The sequence below is a fragment of the Falco punctatus genome (genome assembly GCF_963210335.1).
Source record: "Falco punctatus genome assembly, chromosome: 2".
NCBI classification, from domain to species: domain Eukaryota; kingdom Metazoa; phylum Chordata; class Aves; order Falconiformes; family Falconidae; genus Falco; species Falco punctatus.
In genome coordinates, this window is record NC_137581.1 from 52,076,990 (window position 1) to 52,099,385 (window position 22,396).

At 37.2% G+C, this 22,396-nt stretch overlaps 1 long non-coding RNA gene across 1 annotated transcript in view; it reads right to left on the reverse strand.

The window, feature by feature from the left end:
* Positions 1 to 5,895: 5,895 nt before the first annotated feature.
* The window catches only part of LOC308059677, a 214,256-nt gene continuing 197,755 nt past the window's right edge, over positions 5,896 to 22,396 (reverse strand). The window contains exon 3 of the long non-coding RNA XR_013926364.1: positions 5,896 to 7,256. This is a non-coding gene — a long non-coding RNA (uncharacterized lncRNA). The remainder of the gene's footprint in view (positions 7,257 to 22,396) is intronic.

Consider the following 22,396-nt stretch of genomic DNA (forward strand, 5'->3'; position numbering starts at 1 on the left):
TTATATCCTGGGCTGCATGAAAAGAAGCATGGCCAGCATGTCAAGGGAGGTGATTCTCCCCCTTTCCTCCGCTGTCATGAGACCTCACCTGGAGTACTGCATTCAGCTCTGGAGCCCACAACGTAATAAGAACATGGACCTGTTGGAACAAGTCCAGAGGGCACCACAAAGATGATCAGAGGGTGGAGCACCTCTCCTATGAAGACAGTTGGAGTTGTTCAGCCTGAAGAAGAGAAGGCTCCAGGGAGACCTTATGGCAGCCTTCCAGTACCTAAAGGGAGCACCTGTAGCAATAGGAAAAGGTGTAATGTCTTTTAAGTGAAAGAGGGCAGATTTAGTTTATATATTAGGAAGAAATTATTTACTGTGAGGGTGGTGAGACACTGGAACAGGTTACCCAAAGAAGCCGTAGATGCCCCATCCCTGGCAGTCTTCAAGGCCAGGTTGGATGTGACTTTGAGCAACTTGGTCTAGTGGAAGGTGCACATGGCAGGGTGTTTAGGACTGGATGATCTTTAAGGTCCCTTCCAACCCACACCGTTGTATGTTTCTATGCATTTCTTCAGAAAACTCTGTCTTTGAACTTGTCTATCTCACAATCCAGAAGATGAGAAATATGAACATTCTTTTTCCACTCTTTTCTTGCCTGAACACTGAGGATCTTTCTTCTGCCAGAGCTAGACTTCGTTCAGTCTTTCACATTTACTTAAACAAGGCTCTGAACTTCCTTGAAATCTGTGACATGACATGAGAACAGTGGAGAGAAGTTTTGTCTCTCAGGAGTATGTGGTTAATAAAAACATTTTTGATGCAAGAAGGAATGAAAAACACACCTAAAGGAAAAAGAGTGTCCTGGGTGGAACAAATCAATATATATTTTTAAGTATAGGATTGTCATTAAATATATATAGAGATAAAATAAATGACAGAGGAATAGAAATAAACAAATTGTTTTCTATAAACACATTTGGTAATTACTGGATAAATTTGATCCCTGTTTCTCCATGACAAACATTCCCTGGAGTGAAGTTTCAGTAATATATTTTTTATGCCTTACTTTCTTAAAGAAATTTGTTTTTGTTGTAGGAAGAACATATAAAAACTTTCCTTTCCAATGGAAGCCCACACAAGGGACACTAAAAGGAAAATCACCATTCCTTACTACATAGTTTGATTTCAATTTTTTTCTAAATATGAATATATTATTATACTTTTCAGTATCATATGAGAAAATAACATTCACTTATGGATAATAAGGTAGCAGAGATTTGATATTTATACAATAGGAGCACATTGGTTATCTATGAATACCTGTTCAAATAATGCAGCCTCCTAGTTCACTCATGGGTTCTGGCCCCTTAATTGCACAAATCCCATAAATGTTCATTCATTCCAAAGCTGATAATTGTAATGAATTAGCTAGTTTTCTCTGAAATAAAACCCCAATGTGGCTGTGGCATAATTCAAGCCAATCTCCCAAAAAGCCTTTGTCACACTTTTTTCTTATAATTCCTTCCAAAACTTTGTGGGCTTTTTGAAGTCAAATGTCCCACTACTTCACTCAATAGCATGCAATGCAGCAACTCAGTATCATTTCACAAAACTGCCACTTTTGTGGGTTGTAACACAGTCCATATGTTATCATAAACAACTAGAAACAAGGAGAAAAATCCCTCAATAGACACAAAATAGTAACATTTTGAGGACACAAGGCATAGATGATGAAGAAGGGGACATAAATAATCAAGGGTTAAGTGTGCCATTACCACTGTGGAGGTGGACACAACCTTTAAAGGAGGTCTAGTCCTATATCAGATCATAAACTTTTCCTCAACGCTTGGCTTGACAACTCTGCTTACTTATTATAAATGATGCATTTAAGATCAGTTATGGTCCAAACATAGACTGGTAATTAATAGTTTGTATCTAAAGTCCCTAAAGTTGGTGGATGGTGACTCCTTAGGATGTTTTCAAATCTCAACAAATTGTTCCCATGCCTCCATTTTAGGGGGCAAGAGGTGAACAGAACAATAGTTTATGATGTTTATTTTCTTGCATTATTATAGTACAGTATTATAGTATAGGAGTACTGTGTTATTATAAAGACTGGACATCAGCCCAGGAAAGAGCAGTTGCCAATGCGTATATAACTAATGCTGCATAAATCGAGGACACATTTGACATGATCTGTTAGTATGAATGTGAGACAGGGAGATGTACTTGTTGCTGCAGGCAATTCACAATTTTCTTGTGCCCTAATAATTAAAGGCATGATAGATCATGTCTTATTAGTCATGAAGACTTTAAGATTCATGTTTTACCCCATGACACCAATCTTATTTGCAGTGATAGCCTTTTTAGTATGTAATCTAAAACTTTTTTTGATTAGTTAATAAATTCTTAACCAGGTACAAATGCACAGTAAAAATGTTGAACATTTGCCAGCAACCTGCTTGGTGCTCATCACTTTGATTCCACATTGAAGGGGAGATTCTCTGAGAAAAGTGCAGATATTTATAATTCCACTATACTAATTCACTGTAGTCCTGTCTTCTCTATCACCACTGAGCATAGAACTTTGTGCAGCAGTGCTATGGTTCCACAGCAAAGGGTTAATTACCAGAGCACAAAATTATCTTTCCAGTTATGAAGTGCTGAACAGGTATGAAGCTACTGTGCTATTATGCACAATTATTCCATGGAGTAAGTCCTCAGGCAAACATTCATTCCCATTATCTTGCATTCAGGTGTTGCTCTTGGGCTTCTCTTGGCAAGCCTATGAGCCTTGCTGGCCCATTTTTCAGTTCTTCCTGATGTTGCTGTTCTGCTTTGTGAACACACATTCACTACCCACCCCACCAACCCCTCCTACATTTAAGAATGTGTTTTCCTAACTGGGCACTTGCTAGTCTCAGATCTTTCTCTGCCAGGGCTACAGCATTCTCTGTATGTTTACTTTATCCTGGTCAAGAAAAGTGTGACACTGTGAGTGGATCCTTAGCTCATACAGGAAGCTGGTTGTGAATTAGATGCCTTGAGACTGTTGCAATATGGGGCAAGGTTGTGAACTTGAGCACAGATCATCTCTAGATCACTTGTGATGCTTAACTTAATTCATGCACTTGCTGGTTTAGACCATTCCAATGAGCTCAGTCAAAGCAAATTTTGCTGTAGAAATAGCTAGCCTTCATGTATGTGAGTGCAATCCCATTTGTGCCGTTTGGTCTGGACTGATCCCTAAGAAGTACGTGGCTATGTGTAATTTAACACCATAGATTCAGTCAGCAGGGACAACAAACTCTTCCCCATGCGATATGTACTTTGATCTCAAATGGACCCTAGAAGAGATGTGGGGCTGGAGGACAGAGGAGGATCCTCTGTGCAGGGAACCATGTTCTAAAATAGAGGGATGATGTATAGACTAGAAAAATGTTCGAGGCCTGAACTACTGAACTTTGACAGACATACAGGAATGCAATTGAAATGAATTGACACTCCTGGGCAGCTCAGATATCCTAATCAAACTATGAGGTGTTGGTTTACATACTAAATTAAAGTGCAGATGTAATGCTTTGAATACAACAGGAATTCTGTACAAAACCAGAATATTTCTCTGTGTGTTGTTCCTGTATGTGTTGAGGGCAAATCATCTGTTCTCGAAAAGAAAGTGAAACACATATCATTATGGGAGAAAATAATCAAATATCAGAGACTATAGCTACAGTCTTTTTTACATGGCCCTCCTTGGTTATATGAATTTCCCCTCTCACTGCATCTGGTTCTGGTGTGTGTTTCTTTTTTTATGCCTCCTTAAATTTTATATTCTCCCACCCAATTCTCTGACACTTATCAGAGTCAAACCAAATGGCGGTGATGTTGACAAAGCAAAATCTGGCATAAAGCACATCGGATTTGACTCAAACAGATTTGCCTGTTTCTGATACAAAAATAAAGCTTGGTCCCTATGAACCTTCTCAACAACTCTTGGTCTCTATTAACTTCCTTCTCTCAAAATTGCATCTTCTTCACATTTTTCCGACCAGAGGACTTATCACATATCAAATAGTCTTGCCTTCACACCTAAGAGTGTATAAAATTGAGCTTCTGATCAGTACAGTGAAACATCTGTCTCTAGGTATTTCTCTGCAATAGCAATGTTTTTTCACTGACCCATTACAAGTTACAATAGTGCATTTAACTGTTTTCACAGCACAAGGTGCAGTGACAGCTTTGGTACACACTGCTCAAGAGATCTGAGGTCAGGAGAAAAGGTGGGTTTAATGACCTGTAATTGTAAAAATCAGTATCTCAGTTTGCAGTTGAGAACTGTCTGTAGGAGCTGTTCTGAGGAGAACTAAGCTATTCCTTCTGCCCTCCAGCAAAGCTCAGCTCTGTCCCAGGAAGTTAACAAGCATGATTTACGCTACCAACAAGAAAACTTCTTTCACTGGTAAGAAAGAACAGCAAAAACAATCTCATCAAAGAAAAAGGAGCTAATGATTATGTTCTCTGAATTACAGTTTAAAGCAGAACATTTCCTTGCTAGTAAATGTGGAACTAATAATTTTGTATGTATGTCCAGAAAATGAAGTATCTGTCATAAAACCCATTACAGAAGACAAAAGTGATGGTGTTGGAAGAGAAAACTCAACGAGGCATGTATAATCATGGATAAAGCAAGGAAAGAAAAGGCATCTGGGATCATGAGAGGTTATGCACAACTACTGTTGAGCTTTGGTCTTCATTTTCAATAGGCTGTCATGAATGAGTGATTTAGGTGAAAAGACTACTGCCAAAGGTATAGTAAAAGTGGTTTTAATATGATGTTGTAAAAGTGTGACTGAACAAAGTTCAATGGCAAGGTTCCCTCTGTTACTGTATTGCACAATCAGTTAATGATTCAAACTCAGACACAAATCAAAGTTACCAAGACACAAATCAAAGTTACCATACTAAAAGGTTATGCACAATATTGGTTGCTTACCAAAGATCTGCTGTTGGCAAAGGTCTTTCTGCCTCAAGGAGCTACCTTGACAGATGTCTCAGATCAAGGGGAGACAAACACCATGCAGTCAGGCTGTTTAGCCAGGACAGATCAAAGAAGGCTCATTTAGGCTGTCATATTTATGGAATAAAGTGGTTATCTTGTAGTCAAATTACATGTGATGGGAAAGCTATGCATGAGACTTCTTGTATCCACAACTTTCTCTGTTACTTGATAAATGAGTCTTGGAAAAGCCACCTGCTATTCATACGTTATTTGCACGTTCAGTGTTACAAGCTCACCTGCATCAATGCTTACTGTGTCACTCTTCTTTGTGGGTTTTCAGATAACAGATTGGAACTAGAAGAGTTCTTGGCCTGGCTATGGCTCAGGCCTTTACCTCCTTTGGAGCCAGAACCAAACTACCCTTAGTTTGGTTAAGGAGCCAAGTGCAACTGTGACATAGGCTAGAGCTTTGTGTGAAAGCTTATGCAGTGAGCTGGAGCAGAGGACAGAGTCCAGTATCAAGAGAGGCATATATTTATGGGCTATTGCTTTAAAAGTAAAACATAGACAATTTTCTTTTTGAACAGCGTGAGTTGATTGGGAATTTTGTATAATTATGTTACTGTTTAATTTTTCATACTTTGGACCTTCCCAGTTCACAGGTTTACTGTTAAAATCTTATTACGGTCAAAAGGGAACAAACAAAACTGTGGATTCAGAAATTTATTTTTGCCTAATTTAATTTTTAAATTAATAATAAAAAGCTTTATTGATAATACCCTTGGAAGGGTGACGCAACAAAAGTGACTAACACCAAGACTTCTTCCCTGGTGTGACATGTGTCTTCCTATGTTCCTGGGGTCCCCAAGCTGATGGAACTGGTCCCCCTCAGCAACAAAGTTGGTGCTTTGCAGTCCCTGCCAGGAAAAGCAGGGAGCTCACAGTGGGTGCAGCCCCCTCGGACCCAGGGCCCCTCTTGGGACTCTGTAGTTATGTTTGTCTTCTTCCCTGAAGGCTCCTTCTGGGGGCCCCATGCGGGATGTGACAGGTGCGCCCCTCACCCTGTGACACAAAGGGCTGTCATTCCCCCTGCCCTGAATCTGTCAGGTTGTTGTTCCCAGCTGGCCAGCAGCCATTGGCAGCTCCCCTTAGGCAGCAAGAGTCACATGAGCAGTGGGATAGAGGAACCAGCCCCAATGAGCTCCAGCTTGCTCTAACCAGCCCCTGAGAGAGATCTGCCCTGCCCCATTATACAATTTTGGACTAGAAATGGCAGAAATCTGACTTGCTAGGTACTGGCCAAGTGAATAAGCTGCTGTGGGCAGCTGTTGCTGATGGCCATGGCTCTGTGTGAATTTCCCATTCTCAGTCTTCTGCTGTCTCTTCCCTTCTGCTCTCACAGACACTGTGTAGGATCCTGAAAGCAAACATGATCCTCAGAAGAGAATCTGGTAAATCTCAGTCTTGGAAGAGTAAACCCTTATGCTCAGTCTTGGAAAGGCAAATATATCTGCCCCATCTACTCCCAGCTGCATAGATAGCAACCATAGAGACCTTGATAAAAACTGGGGTTGTCAGTGACTCACAAGAATGACACACAGGTCAGCTCAGCGACTCACTTGGGGTGTTTAGTACCAGTGGTGTACTGCTCTGCTGGCAGGCAAGACTTGTAGAAAATACAAGCATCTTACCATTTCCCTGGTTGTGATGGTCCTAAGGACAGCAAAATATTTATAACAGCCTCTAACCCAGCATAAAAATACTTTCCATTGCTGGAATAGTTTTTAAAAAAGAAGGGAAAAGTAGCAATTAAACCTTTTCCAAAATAAAAGGGTTATATCCATACATGAATGAGAATGAAAACTTCTCCATTATGACAAGGAATAGCAAACAATGCAATAGGACACTGACACCATCTTCCACAGCATTTTCCTGGAGAAATTGGATGCTCATGGCTTGGATGAGTGTACTCTATGCTGGGTTGGATGGAAAAGCCCAAAGAGCAGTAGTAAATGGAGTTACATCTGACTGGTGGCTGGTCACAGGTGGTGTTCCTCAGGGCTCAGTATTGGGGCCAGCTCTGTTTAATATCTGTATTGATATCTGGATGATCTGGATGAGGGGATCGAGTGCACCCTCAGTAAGTTTGCAGACAAGACCAAGCTGAGTGGGAGTGTTGATCTTCTTGAAGGTAGGAAGACCCTACAGAGGGATTTGGACAGGTTGAACTGATGGGCTGAGGCCAATTGTATGAGGTTCAACAAGGCTAATGCCGGGTCCTGCACTTGGGTCACAACAACCACATGCAATGCTACAGGCTTGGGGAAGAGTGGCTGGAAAGTTGCCTGGCAGAAAAAGATCTGGGGGAACTGGTTGACAGCCAGCTGAACATGAGCCAGCAGTGTGCCAGGTGCCCAAGAAGACCAGTATCATCCTGGCTTGTACCAGAAACAGTGTGGTCAGCAAGACAAGGGAAGTGATTGTCCCCCTGGGCTTGGCACTGGAGAGGCTGCACCTTGAATACCATGTTCAGGTTTTGGCCCCTCACTTCAAGAGAGATGTTGAAGTTCTGGAGTGTGTCCAGAGAAGGGTAATGAAGCTGGCGAAGGGTCTAAGAAAACAAGTCTTAGGAGGAGCAGCTGAGGGAAATGGAGTTGTTTAGTCTGGAGGAGACTCAGAAGGGATCTTATCACTGTCTACAACTACCTGAAAGGAGGTTGTAGGCAGGTGGGGGTAGGTCTCTTCTAGATAGACAAGAGGAAACAGTCTCAAGTTATGCCAGCGGAGGTTTAGATAGGCTATTAGGAAAAATCTTTCCACTGAAAGGGTGGTCAAGCATTGGAACAGGCTGCCCAGGGAGGTGGTAGAATCACCATCCCTGGAGGTGTTTTAAATAAGTGTAGATGCAGTGCTTTGTGACGTGGTTTAGTGATGGACTGGGCAGTCCTGGGTTAACGGTTGGACTTTATAATCTCAGATTTCTTTTCTAACCTAAATGATTCTATGATTCTATGATTCTGTGACATAGTGTACTCTGCTTGAGATTGTCCTTGATAACAGTATAGGTGCAACTTTTACTCAAAGTAAGAAGTAGCAGGTATTCCACTCTCAACTTCCAGCAGTTCTCCCCACTTCTGAAGACAGGCATATGTACCATTCTGGTCACATGTTCCGTTTTGACTGACAGAACCATCCATCATTTCCACTTTAACCAGATGTACATGAGAGCAGGAAGTCCCTTCCCCTACAGGAACATGGGACCGCCATTTTGTTTCAGCCACTATTTTATGGAAGGTAGGATAGCCAAAGGATAGCAGAGCTGGAGTCCCCTCCTACTACAGGCTCGGTGTCCACCATGTTGTTTCAGATACAATTTTATGCCAGGGAGATTCCTTTTCTGACAACGCCATGTCCCATGTGTTTTCATAATGCTGAGTTATTGCCAAGCCGCCCCTACTGAAAAGCACATCAGAAAAGGCAGTGTCCTCCCAGTATGTACAGGCAGGTTGCCTCTTCTGAAAGCATCATCCCTGATGTGTCGTTATTCTGCTTTGTGATTGTCTGAAGACCATTTTTGACACTGTCATACCCATGTATTCTTAGATCTTCCTCTGAGTGGCTGCCTACTTCCTTTGGCACCCCCTAGGAAGCCCACAAAGAGGCTCCTGGCACAACCATTGTTACATGGAAAGAGATCAATCCTGTGAGCTGGAGGTAGAGACTCCAGAGTTTGGGTCCAGCCCAACAAGATGGCTATGTGATATTACTGGGACAGACTCTGGGCTTTGCACAGTGCTGCAAGACACAGGCAACACTGCAAAAATGGAAAATCAGAACAAAATTTCAGCTTCAGAAGGGCATGTGCATGGATGGGGTCAATAAGAAAAAGACACCGAGTTTCTAAAAGCACTGCATGGACCAGTAGAACTGTCCAATGGGCTCATGAACCACAAACTGGATTTTAAGGTGTCACACAGAGAGGGTGGATGGTATGGGAGAGCTGCCTTTGTCCATGGTTTTGGGTGGGTTGCAACTACCTGTAAGACAATTATGGAGTGCAGGGTGGTGCTGTATGTGTTATCCTTAGGTCAATAACCTTACATAATGTTTCAAAACGTTTCAGTTGACTGCTTGGGAAAGGAGATGATAGAAATGTGCTGTGACTTGTTTGCATCTGTGCCTGCAGTAGCTGAAGAAAGGAGAATGGGCACAGAAGTGACAGCAACATTCAAAAGAAAAAAGGAGGAAGCTTGGAGATGGTTGACTGGTAGACAACTCCCTTCACACCCTGTTAAAAAAGTGTCTCTGTATTAAACAGATTTTCCAGTGTTTCATTTTGCACATGAGTGTAGCAGCACCATTTTGGTAGGCATGTCTATGCCATCACTTTTGCTGAAAGAGATTCATTGTGCTCCTAGAGACATCAAAAGTTTTGGGAATAAATCGTCTTTCTGAAACTGCTGAAAGGTGGATTGCCAATCTGAACAGAAGCCAAGTGGCAATCTTGTTTACAAACCAGGATGCTTATAGTTTACAGAAGGCTGCTAAAACGCGCTTTAAAAGAAACAAGGTGATTGTGGCAGAGGTGGATGTGTGATGGCAGGCAGACTTACTGGTTTTGCCACAGTTTTGCAAACACAATGGTGGTGTAATGTACATCTTAACAGAGATAGACATATAAGTATGCCTGGACCATTTTTCTAAAGGCAAAATACGTTCTGAAATAGATGTGGCTTTTGAAACAATTCCACTGATATCAGGGCTATTAAAGCAGCAAGAATTTTATTTCAGCTTACAGAAAAGGTAGAATTGAGCAAGTGCCTAGGAATTGCTAAGATACAAATTACACCCATAGTGATTAGAGAAAATTTTCTGCACAGGGTGTAACTGATCTCAGAAACTGAAGGGCAACTACCTCGGAAACTATTCATAAACATCTACCCAACACACAAATGCATGTGGCTACAGTGCAATCTGAAGAACAGGTAAAAACTATATTATGTTCTTTGTCCCATCTGGGTATAACTTCTGCTCCCAGGTGATCTAGTATTAGTTATTCTGATTCTTACATCAGTCCTTAAAAGCCTTGGTTGATTAAGAATGTAGCTCTGATGGGGGTTTCTGATCCAGATTTTTTTAAAAAACTAATAATGCTGACTCTCCACATTTCCATTAAATTACTATACTTGCTATTTATCCAAAATGTTTAAAAACATGTACCTTAGCTTGGGGTTGTTTCTAAACTGCTTGCAGCCACTGGATTTAGTTACACTTTTGTCTGCTAGATTAAGAAGCCTTTTAGTATCAAATATAATTTCCCCTTGAAGATACTAGAATTCTCTCAATTAAATCACTTCCTAACATTTTCTTTAGTACATGAAATAGTTTGAACTCTTGAAGTCTTTCATGCATCTGAGCACGCAGGTTCATATAAATATCATGCATGCTCCAGCTATACATTATTTCAGACTTATACCAGCTTTACTTTATCAAAGTAAATATATATGTACAGGCATTGCAGCAATAGTGAATCAGATTTTACAATTTCTTGCCTTTAAAGGTGTGCATTCATTTTGTTTTAGAGTGTGCTCACTGGTGATGTTTAACACTGCCGCATTTGTTAACCTTTCTTTTGAAAGATTAGCATATTCTCTAGCGGTTGTTGTACTTTGAATTAGATATACTTTTCATTTCATCATCAGTTTCCTCCATTGTATTCTGTAATTATGTCTGTTAGAAAATTGAATATTTATTTTTTTAGATGGTTGTTTTGAGATTAAATTACGAATTTATGTGAAAGTTATTTTTCTGCCTACATCCATCGATGCATTGGGAAGTACACAACATATACAACTCTGCATCATTATATATTCTTCCTCACAAGAAATAGCATGGTATGTGCTGAAATAACACTGACACATTCCTTGGAGAGGGTTGGGGAGATGAGAGATAAGCAGTGGATTTCCAGTCATTTGGTTCTAGTGTTGTATTTGCTTCTAATGTATCCATCAATCTCTTTTACTGTCCAGATATCCAATGCAGTTTACAGTACCTCATGACTTCCTAGAAATACAACATATTTGTTTTATTAATGAACTATTTTATTTCTAAAACACCAGATTAGCTAATATATACTGCAACCAAACCATGGAATAGTCTCATATACAAATATACACAAACATATACAGATTAAATGCAAACTCTCATATGCAAACTGCATGTATATGAACACTTTGTATGTTTGGGTTTTTTTAAACTCTGCATCTAAAGGTGCTAGAATCATACAGGTGATAGGTAACTATGATTCAGGATATTACAATAAACAGTATTTTGTAATTGAAGATGGGTTCTAATTATGATCCTCCGATTCAAAGTAAATTATTTATAAGGCTCATTCATATTTAGTTTTTTATCTTTCTTTTATTTTCTTTCTTTTTTTTAATGCACTTTAGGTCAGAGTGACATATTCAGTTGCCTTCAGTACTTTATTCACCACATAGCACTAAGCAATTGCTGACTTATCATTTCTCAAAGCTGGTAAGACTTTTTCCTTGCAAACAAAACAATGAAGCAAGCAAACAAACAAGCTTTGATCACAAGAAAGCATGTGTTAGGAAAAAATCAAGGCAAGTGAAAATTCTACAAAGGAAACTTTATAAGAGATGAAATGGACATATTTATAAGCAGAAAGAGAATCAGAGATATTAACAGATAAGAACAGTATTGTTTGCACAAACAAGACTAGACACAAACATATTAAGATAAATGTCAGCATATTAGTGAATATAAGCCTACCCTGGGTTCTATTCTAGTCATTCCTTTTTAGAAAAGGAATATAGCAGTGACATAATAGTTCCCGTGGAGTTGAGCAAATGGTATTGTAAGAAAGGACTTACAGGTAGAAGATACAATTCCTCTCATTTAATTTAATTATAAATAACAGAGGCAAGCCAATGAAGAAAAACAGGCAGAATTTCAGATGTATCCATAATAGTTATATTCAGATAGATATCATGCTAATGTGAAGCCTTCTTGGTTTACTTTTTAACATGGATAACAAATTCTGCTGGATATCTAGAAAGACTGTCTAATTTAGATACTTGAGCCTTTCCTGGTCATATGAATATTCTAATTTTATGTAGTATGGTGTTTATTTTAGTATTTACCTTAAGCAATCTAGATCTTGAAATAAATTAATATTTCCACATTTTTCAGGTGGAGAAGAATCGTAATATTCCAAACAAAATGAAAATAAATGATCTTCAAGTTTTCAAGACCCCAAAATATTTATTATTACACTAGATTAATATTTCTTGTTATCTTATACTACACAGGTAAAATATACAATTGATCTAAAAATATTCAGAACTAATTTATTCAAGGACAGAGAATTACAGATTATGACCAGATCCTCAAAGGTATGGAATGACTGTAACTCTTTTGTTTTTAAGATGTGACATTCTAATTTGAAGTTATTTATCATATAACAATAATATAAAAAATAATGTTTAATTAGCATTTAATGTAGAATAAAACAATTAACACTTCTAAATTACGTACTTCCTTGGAATGATACCAGCTTTTATAGATAAAGTAAATGGAAATCCTAATTAACATTTATTTTTTAATAGCAAGTAGTGACATTACCATGGGAAGAGCTTGGCAAAAGAAGCATATGTGCCTAAAATAAAGCTGTATGTAAAAAACAGGAATCAGCTGACAGTAAAGGCAATGGGTTTCACCAGTTTCCTCATGCACAATGGCAGTAAATAATATTGCCGGTTTTGAAAACATATAAAAACCTTATTTATCTGAAGAGTATTATTGTTTTTAATAATGCCATTATTAGCATAGATCTCATCACAGAGTCATAGAAATATTGGAAAGAATCTCTGGAGGTCATGTAGTGCAGTCTCCCAGTGTGAGATTACCATCAACACCACATCAGGGCAGCTATGCATTTTTCTAGATGGATCTTGAAAAACTCCACAAATGGAGGTTCCAAAACCTCTCTGGGCTGCTTGCTCTGGTGCTACACTGCTTAGGAAAAATGCTTTTGTTAATAACTAATCTGATTCTCCAAAGACATAAGTCTGTTCTACCCTGGTGTATCACCTACACTAATGACAAGAGTTTGGCTCTGTCATTTTGGCAACTGCTCTTCAATTAACCATAGGTCATTGCTAGACCACCCCTTAGCTTCTTTTTCACCAGTTTGAACAAACCTGAGTCCCTCAACTTCTTTCTGTAGGATATATTTCTTTAGGCTTCTGACTGTCTTTGTATAACTTGTGCTGAACCCCTCCAATTTCTCCCTGTCCCTTTCATCTGTGGGGAAAAAACCTGGCCACAGCATACCAACATTATTCTTATGCAGAACGAACAAAACATACAATCACTTCTAAGGTAGACTTTGAAAAAATCTTGTTTTTTCTACACATGCTTTAGTGTTCAAACAGAACAATGCTGCCCTCTGCGTCACTGCTTTGAAGCATTTGAACTACCTATATAAGGCCCTAGAAGTCATCACCAGGATTAGAACTGGGCTGAAGATGAAAAAAAAAGTATGTTTTAAATGCAAAGAAACTAAAAATACTATTAATATTTTAATTAGCATATTCTTGATTCAGTCCCTGTAAGATGGTCAATATGATATTTTCCTCCAAAACAAGTATACTGAGAAGTAGTCTAGTTCAAGACTAATGGAAGCTTATTTGTGAAGGTGGAACAGTCTCTCTCTAGGGCAAGGTACCATCTGTCTGTCTAAAGGCAAGTCCTGCTGGCTGATTCATCAAGTGGAATAGCTGTTGATGCACTTGCCTTTTTTTTTTTTTTTTTTTATCTATAAGTGAAGTGACATGAAAGCAGTCAGCAACAATTTGGATAAGAAACAAAATAATCTAGTTGGTTTAATCTCATTAATACAAAAAAAAAAAACCCAAAATCAGATTTGAAATATGAGGGAATACCGCACATAAATTGAGTTGAAAATCTTGAAACATAGGTATCTTCCAAGTTAACAAGGTAATTCAAAGCCATTTCAATACTTTGAGAGTAGCTTGACTATTAAATATAAACAGTATTTTGTAATTTACAGTCAACAGAATCTTACATGTGTACATTTTGCATTATTGTTAGATGTTACTGTCAACATTTTTCGCCATCTGAAAAAAGCTCTTAAAAACATTGCTGTGTATTAAGACTATTATCAACATTTGAGATTACCTCTTCTAATGCATAACACATTATTCTTTTACTGTTTACATGGGCTCATTTTATTGTGTTTTCCTTTGCTTCTTCAAAAAGCAAGGAAACATATAGATCTATAAACAATCAGATACTTATCTTAGGGAGAGAAATTATAATATGGCATAAAATTATCCCTGCTTATATTGGGAAAAGACAATAATTTGGTTATTCATGCCTTGCAGGTACATAAATTTCTATGCATTTGTTTCAGTTGCATAATATGACTAACAAGCCAAAGTTTTAAACCAAATGCAGAATTTATGGCTGATGTCTGTGGCTCTGATCTTTCAATACATTGACATGCAGCTACGAAAGTATTAATTATTTTGGACGAATCATTTGAACAAAGCTACTTATGTCACAGACCTAGTCCCAACCTGCCAAGTGGCTCAGAGAGGTGCTGTGACAGCAAAGAAAGGGTGTTACCTCTTTTCCCTAATGCTCAAGCAATAAGCTACAGGTAGTTCAGTTCATTCATGACTACTAACCATAGCACAGTTCATTTTGAAAGAGTGGAGAGTTATACTAGCTTCATAATAAATACGAATGTCAGAATGCTGTAGCTGAATATAGTCCTTGTGTGTTGCCAAAGCCAACCTTCATATTAAGCACGTGCAAGAGACAGCAGTTAATGCTATCACAAAATTTCTTGTCCCTCTGAATAAAGCTTTCTTGGATTAAAAACATGGATTGATCTGAAAAGTGTTACTGCTTTAAAGCAGTGTAAAATTAAAATAAGTCTGAAATATTTAATAAGAAATTTTGAAGATTTGAAAAACCCTGATGCATCACAGCTGTAAGACCAGAGCTTGAATGATGTACTATTCTTTCACAAACATTAGCTTTTTCGTGCAGCTTTGCTTATAACCAATTATGTCTAGTGATGTGGGAGTGAGTTCCATGTTCCCTTTTCCACATAGCCTCGGATCTAGGCAAGCACAGGAATTGACAGTATTGACAGTCTATGTTGGTGTCTATTTCTTACAGTAGGATGCTGTGGTGGAATTAAAATACACTAAAGTGGAACTTCCTTTAGCTTTTCATTAAAGCAAGGAGTCCCCAAAACACCAAAAGGTACCATTCCAGTTTTTAGAGCACAGAATAACAAACTAGGGAAAGCTGTTCTTCAAACACAGCAACTCAGATTTTCTGTGTGAGTTATTATAATAAAATTATATCTTTCAGACACTATTTCCCATGTACTGTGGGCTACTTCTCTCATCTTGCTTTCTAATCCAGAAGTTTTTAGTATCTCCCTAAGTTGAAAAACTCCATGTAGTCTCATCTTTGTTCCTAAGAAAGAAGCTTTCTTTTCATGGTCTCTGAGATTTGGCTCAGGTTTAGATTTTCTCCCTGGTGCATGCAGGCACTCTGCTTTCCACAAGATACTGTGAATTTGCAGTCTTGCTGTGTCTCTCATATTCCTTCTCCATCCACTGAGAAGCTTTCCCAGCCTGAGCACTCACTTCTCCAGGGAATGAGGGATCTGAAGGGGGTCCCAGTTGTCGCCATGTGGAGCAGTCAGGACAGCAAAACTAAATTACTTTTATAAACACTCAAACACATAATCTTTAACAGAACATGACACACCACATATGCAATAAGCTAGGAATCAGTTAACCAAATGATTGCATGATGTCTGACAAAAGTTCCTTCACTTACACCACTCAAAAGTTTACTGTTACAAATAAAAAAGGAGCATAATAAAAATCTTTTCCAGTTTTCCAGCATAAAACTTGGAAATCTGAAAATCTGTTACTAATGCAGAAATTTGTGAAAATGTGCATTAATAACAGACCTATAGAGAAGCAAAGAAAAAAAATCTATTTTTTTGTAAGCAAGGTGTGCAAATATAAGGTCGACCTGATTGTAAACTACCAGGTATTTTTATACAACAAAACAGTTAGAGGATTAATGAAGGTGTGAGAAGTAACAGAAAAACATAAAGCAATGAAGAATCCTGCTTTTCAGTCAGCGTTGCCATTTCTTTGAATTCATTTAATTATTAGTCATACAATAACTATTCTTTTTTTCCTAACTCTTCAGTTTCTGGGAACAGGTTTTAATGTAAGAACCTCTTCCCTTCCCACTTTCCTACATTTTTGATTTTATAGTTGCAGAGGAAAATCTCAATATGAGACCACATTTTACCCAAATATTTGGAAAAGGAAAAATCAAACTAATGGATGCATATATTTGGGGTTTATTTTGTTTTTGTTTTGTTGTTGTTTAATTGGTGGTTTTAAAACTTTTTTTTCAATTTAAAGAATTGCTGGCCAAGTCATTACTGCCAAATGCTTGATATTGACAGTATAATTAAATATTGTTTGTTATGAATGGTTGTTGAACAGGTAGATATGCATGCAAACCTATTAAGTAATCCACAATACATAAGATTTTAGATGCCTTTTCTTGGGAGGATTAATATATGGCTTTTTTACAACAGATTGTGAATGCTCATTAGCTTGATTCTATTATGACACAGGACAGAATGTATTAATATCAATAGAGTTACAAGAATGGATTTAGCATTTTGTTTATATTTTATTTATATTAATTTTAATCTATTACTTACAAAGCATATCCTGTCCACTACATACAATTGTTCACCTTTAAATAATTCTATGGGATGACTCTTAATATATTAAATAAATTCTTCACAAACGGCATAAATTTTACTTACTTTATAAAAAATAGTTATGGGTATTTATATAAGGAGCTTATTCATTATCATCTGGTAGAGTGACTTCTGGTCATCAGCATTAACAGCAGCAGTATCATGATACTCATATGACCAGTTACACTAGATGAATAATTAATAAGAAACAGTCATAACAAGCAATTTGCTGACAACCCTTAGGTTGAAAATAACTGATTAAACCTAAGTTTCGACCTAAGGATAGTCAGAGAAATCAGTATGAATTTGTGATCGATTCAGGAATGAAACTTTACCATTCATAAAAACTCTTGGGTTTGTTTTTTCTTTTTGAGAGAGCTTGATCATTAGCCTTTTAAGATGTTTTAGTGTCATTTATGACAAGCAAAAATTGCATTTCGCAATGCCTTGCTTGATTTCTTGCTTGGTTTTTATAGTGTTCCCCAAATTATCTGAAAAATAACAGAACCAAAAAAACCCCACAAAAAACATCAAGGAGCATAAAACCTGAAGTTAAGCCCATCATTTGGCAGTTAAAATACATATTTTATCCAAGCACTGCAGTATTATTATTTGGACAGCATTACGCAAAATTATACTTGTTTATTTTTACACAAAGATATGTCAATCCTACAGGCAGTGCTGCCAGGCAAGAGGGTAGAGGAAAAGGAGGAGGAGGGAAATACTATTGGTTGCTGTGGAAACCAGTATTGTTAGCATGATGCTTCAAAAACACCACTGAAGGACAGAGCTTCAAATATATACAAACTTATCTTTAGATGTCCACTGTTGCAGTGATATGTCTATAAGAAGATCCATATGGAATGTTCATAATCCCAAAGGTATACAAGATGTTTCTACAGCATCATAAGCTTCAGACACCCACCCCACCTTTCCCCAGTGTTTTGAAAACTGAGTTTGCTTTTTCCTGTGTTTTTTGAGATCTTTGGGGCTTTTAATTTATATGGAAATAATAATTTAAAAAAAGTCTTTCGAACATAGGAGACTGAGAAAATGAATACAAGTGCAGGAAAAAGATGAACTGTCTGTAAAAGCTGGAAGTTTCCCATATCCAGAGTATCCAGAATCTACAGATTTATTTTCTTAATGACTTCAGTATAGTCGAGGTTCAATATTGTAATTTTTTGCAATTTAGCTTTGTATGAGCCAAACCATTTGCAGGTCAAAAATTTAAGTACAATCAATCATTTTTCTGACAGTTTCTTTAAGATTCAGAATATTAAGGAGGCACTCAAATAAGGAAAAACTATCATAATCATATAGTATGAAATTCATTAACAATTTTGAACATATTCAATTATGGAAAGCAGCTTGAGGTAATAAGATTCACTTCTGATTTAATTCCAATGAATGATAAGTATATAGTCTGGATTATATGATATAAAAATTAATAACTGACCCACAAATGTTGATTTGACCAGAGTTGTTCAACTGATTTACAGTATGAACATTTTGGTCTGCATTTGTTCCATTCTTTTTTATGTTGTACACTATGGAATACATAAAATTATATTAAAAATTTAATAAATAATACTTCTTTACACAACTATTTGTAAAGATGATATTGGGAGCACAACAAAATTTTGTAGTCATTGTAAAGTATTTTTTTTTTTTTCTTTATAGTGTCATAGATCTGGGAGGAGGGCCAAAAAATTATATACTTTGTATTTTATAACACTTCATTTTCCTCATTTTAATGTCTGTTCTTTTTTTCTTTATTTCCAGGTTTACAAGTAAACATACATGGATTATCAGTTGAGATAAACACCAATTATGGTGTGGTGCAGTTTGTTTTCCATTCTTTAATACACATGATGGAATTTGCATTGGAATATCAAAGGTTCTGAATGCATTTTACATTTTCTTTGAGGCAGGCCTCACAACAGAGTGTGACTTGCAGTGATAAGCTAACACTGCTGGAGAACATCGATCCCGTACAGTAAAACCAATGAGAGTTTTAAACATATACATCAGAGAGATGAAATGAAAGTCATCTAGTACTAAGCATGTTAAATAATTTCCAAGTACACTGTCCCTTGTTCTACTTGAGTATGTTAAGGAAGCACATTTTTCCTTCCTGCTGAAGAATATTGATTTGAACATTTGACATAGCCTTTAGTGATGTGTAGGATGGCAAATATTATCATTCATTCATACTTGTGGAATATAATTTTAAAAGAATGAAATACTGAGACTGAAACAAAAGTTGGGATAAAGTAAAAATGTTGCCATCCTCACCTTGGTATTACATATTTAATTGTTTTCATTCATGTGTATACAGATTGCTGGAGGAAGACGCTGCAGTCAAAAGTGTGCTGTGAAGATGACAAATATTTTAATATTAGTACATTTATGAGAGATGTCACATTTTAAGGGAGAGATTGTCTCAATGTACCAACTCATTTTCGGTCACTTTGATAACTGTCTGTCCAGTGACAACCACAGTGAAGAATTCCATCACCATGTGCCAATCTGGATTTTACAAAAAGGAATCAGAGGCCAGTTTCGGTCTGTGTTCTGGCATATTTTCATGTCTTTTTTTAGCTGTGTTATAATTACAGTTGGTAACCTAATGAAAGGTGCCAAATTATAGCATTCGTCCAGTATACAATTCAGCCTTTCTTTCACTGATACATGATTTTCAGAGGATTCTAGAAAATATTCTGGTTTATAGACATATCCTTAGCATTAAAAAAAAATAAAATCAATATTAAAATGTCATATACTTGATCATGATCATTTGGATGATCATTATACAAGAAAAATATGCTAGGAAACCTTTTCTTCTTCTCTGTCTCATAAAAATGCTTTGTCAAAACCCCCTACCTCTTTTACTGTTCTTCTACACTCACAGCTCTTGCCTTTTTGGCCTATGAAAAGTTTGGGGAAAACGATTACACAGCACACTGTAAGGGCTCTTTCTGAAATCTGTGCAGGCTTTTCCTGCTCCCGAGACCTGGATGTGGAGATAAAGAAAAGGCTTTGTTCATTGTCTAGGTGCCAGGTTGCAGAGTGATTATGCCTTAAAATGTAGTGAGGAAGCAACTAGCACTAAATCTGGATCTCAGAGCTCACCTGCAATTCAATTCTGTGCACATCTGTCTGCAATGAGGGGCTGCCCAAAGCCTCCCACACCTTAAGTATCAGGGAAAAAGAGGTCTCCTCAGATGAGCATGGAGGAAGCAAACAGCTTGGTGGAGTGTGAATTAGCTGCAATGGTTCTTTGCTGTACATAGGCATGTTGCAGGGCAGAACTTGAGTGGTTGAGTGATTGTATATAACCACCACTTATGTATGCAATCAAGGATTTCACCTGGGGCCTGTAACTTCATATGCCACAGCATATCATCTCCATTGCCCAATATTTCATTAGCTGCATTCCAGGTGAAGCACGTAATTTTCTTTTACCCTTAATGTGTCACTGCTCCAACTTGGAACAGGTTAGCTAAGTAATCCTACACAGGATTTTGTAGGATTGGTAGAATTGTGTAGGATGACTTTGTCTTTAGCCAACATAACCTTATCTCTGTCACCCAGTAAAAAACACAGAGGTACACATCCACGCCCAAGACTTGATTCTTGCTGTCTGCCATTCCATTAAGAGGTTTTTGGATAAAGTCTACTTACAGGAGTAAGTAGCAGTATTATTTTGGTCACCACATCAAAAATCAATTCAACAGGCAAAGGTCCACATTCAGTACAGTTGTTTTCATTTAGGAAATACTGACCTGTTTTTAATTGTCTCAGTATAAACTCTCCATTTCAATGTGAGTTTGTAATTTAAAAGATCGAATTGTTCAAATGTTTTGCCCAGTAATACCATTACCATCTGTAACATGCTTCAGTACATGTATGGATGAAGAGTTTGTAGACTCAAGCAGTTGTGTGATACTAGATCATCAATATTCCTAGTTTCTCTGGTTCTTCAGAAACCCTATCTCTAAAAGCTTTTTTTTGACATTGGTACTTACAAATTTCCACTTGAACCCACGTGTGAAAGATCTGTCATCTGACATTATTAAATACTTTGCAGATGGAGATCCTCTAATTTCAATAGCAATCATGTCTTCAAATGCTGCACGTAATATTAAAAGGAAGTTTATGAGGTCAAGAATCAATCCTTGCTTTCAAATTTTGTATCCTGAGTTGTGTTTTATCTTTTTACTAACAAATTCTGAAGCTCTCTTCTTAAAATATTTCACAGACTTTCTGCATGGAATTGTCTCCTGTCTTTCTGCTGGATGTAGGCCCAGTCTGCATGGACAAAATCAAATTTGGCACAACAGATTCTGCTTCATTTAAGCTATGCCCCAGATAACTGGCATGTTGGTTTCATGGTGGTGTGTTTTTGTTTCTGTGTTTTATTTTTTTCCTTTTGTTAAAGTGCTCTGTTTGTTGGGTTTTTTAAAACACTTCACAAGTAGTCTACTTAAACAACTACATAGAGCCCCCCACCCCACCCCCCGATTCCTCTTTGCTGTTTCATTTCTCAATCTGTAAAGGGTATGGTCTACTTAATTTGTTTTGTAAAGATTTTATAAGCGGGTTTGTAATTCTAAGTCTTACCATCTACATGAGGATCTTGCTAGTAAAAGGCTGGCATCTGTCTGAAAACGTTGATTGGTACGGCACAGTTCTTATGTGGTTGCTCATTCACAAAAAAGGTAGAGGACTCATCTAGCTAAATAGCTAGTTATGTTATTTTCAATACAATAACTGTGTAGTGAAAAATGCATAAAGATAATGGGAATTAAAGATCAGAACTCTATCTTTGCCTCTTTGAAGGTGAGAGCAAAAAAAAATCCAATTAATCTTTATTTTACCTGGTTTCCTTCTCTTGCAATGATTATTATATTGATGGCTACACAATTGCCTAGACTGATATATAAGGAAAAAAAAATAGAAATTAACATGGAACATTATGAACAATGAGTGTCTGAGGGAAGTGGGGCTTATCTCCTAGAAAAAGAACACATTATTTTTTATAAAATACGTATGTTTACATGTACCTTTATGTCCCTTTCCTTTTGCTGATACAGGTCAAACATTTTATCCTGCTTCTACTAACACATAATTACTTTAGCACCAGCTTTCACTGTCTTGGCAACACATTTTCAAAGTGTGACCCTTATATACCTTCAATTTCAGTGAAGTATTTGTATTTACAGTATAACAATCTGTATCAAAGAACAAAACAAAGTTTTGAATTATTTTAAAGAAAAGACAAAGTAATAGAAAGTGGAATGAGAATGTGACTAGTGATAACAAGTACAAGGAAATTTTAATGTAATAAAAGCCAACTTACTGACAAAATTGGAATTTGATTGCTTTGCATTATACTTCCCAATATGTGGGACAAAAAATTTTAGGAAATAGAATAAATGTTAATCCACACTGTTCTGTACCAGGTTAAAAAATAACAAAAACAAAAAAACCAAAAAAACCCCAAACCACAAACAAAAAATCCTACATTCAGTGAT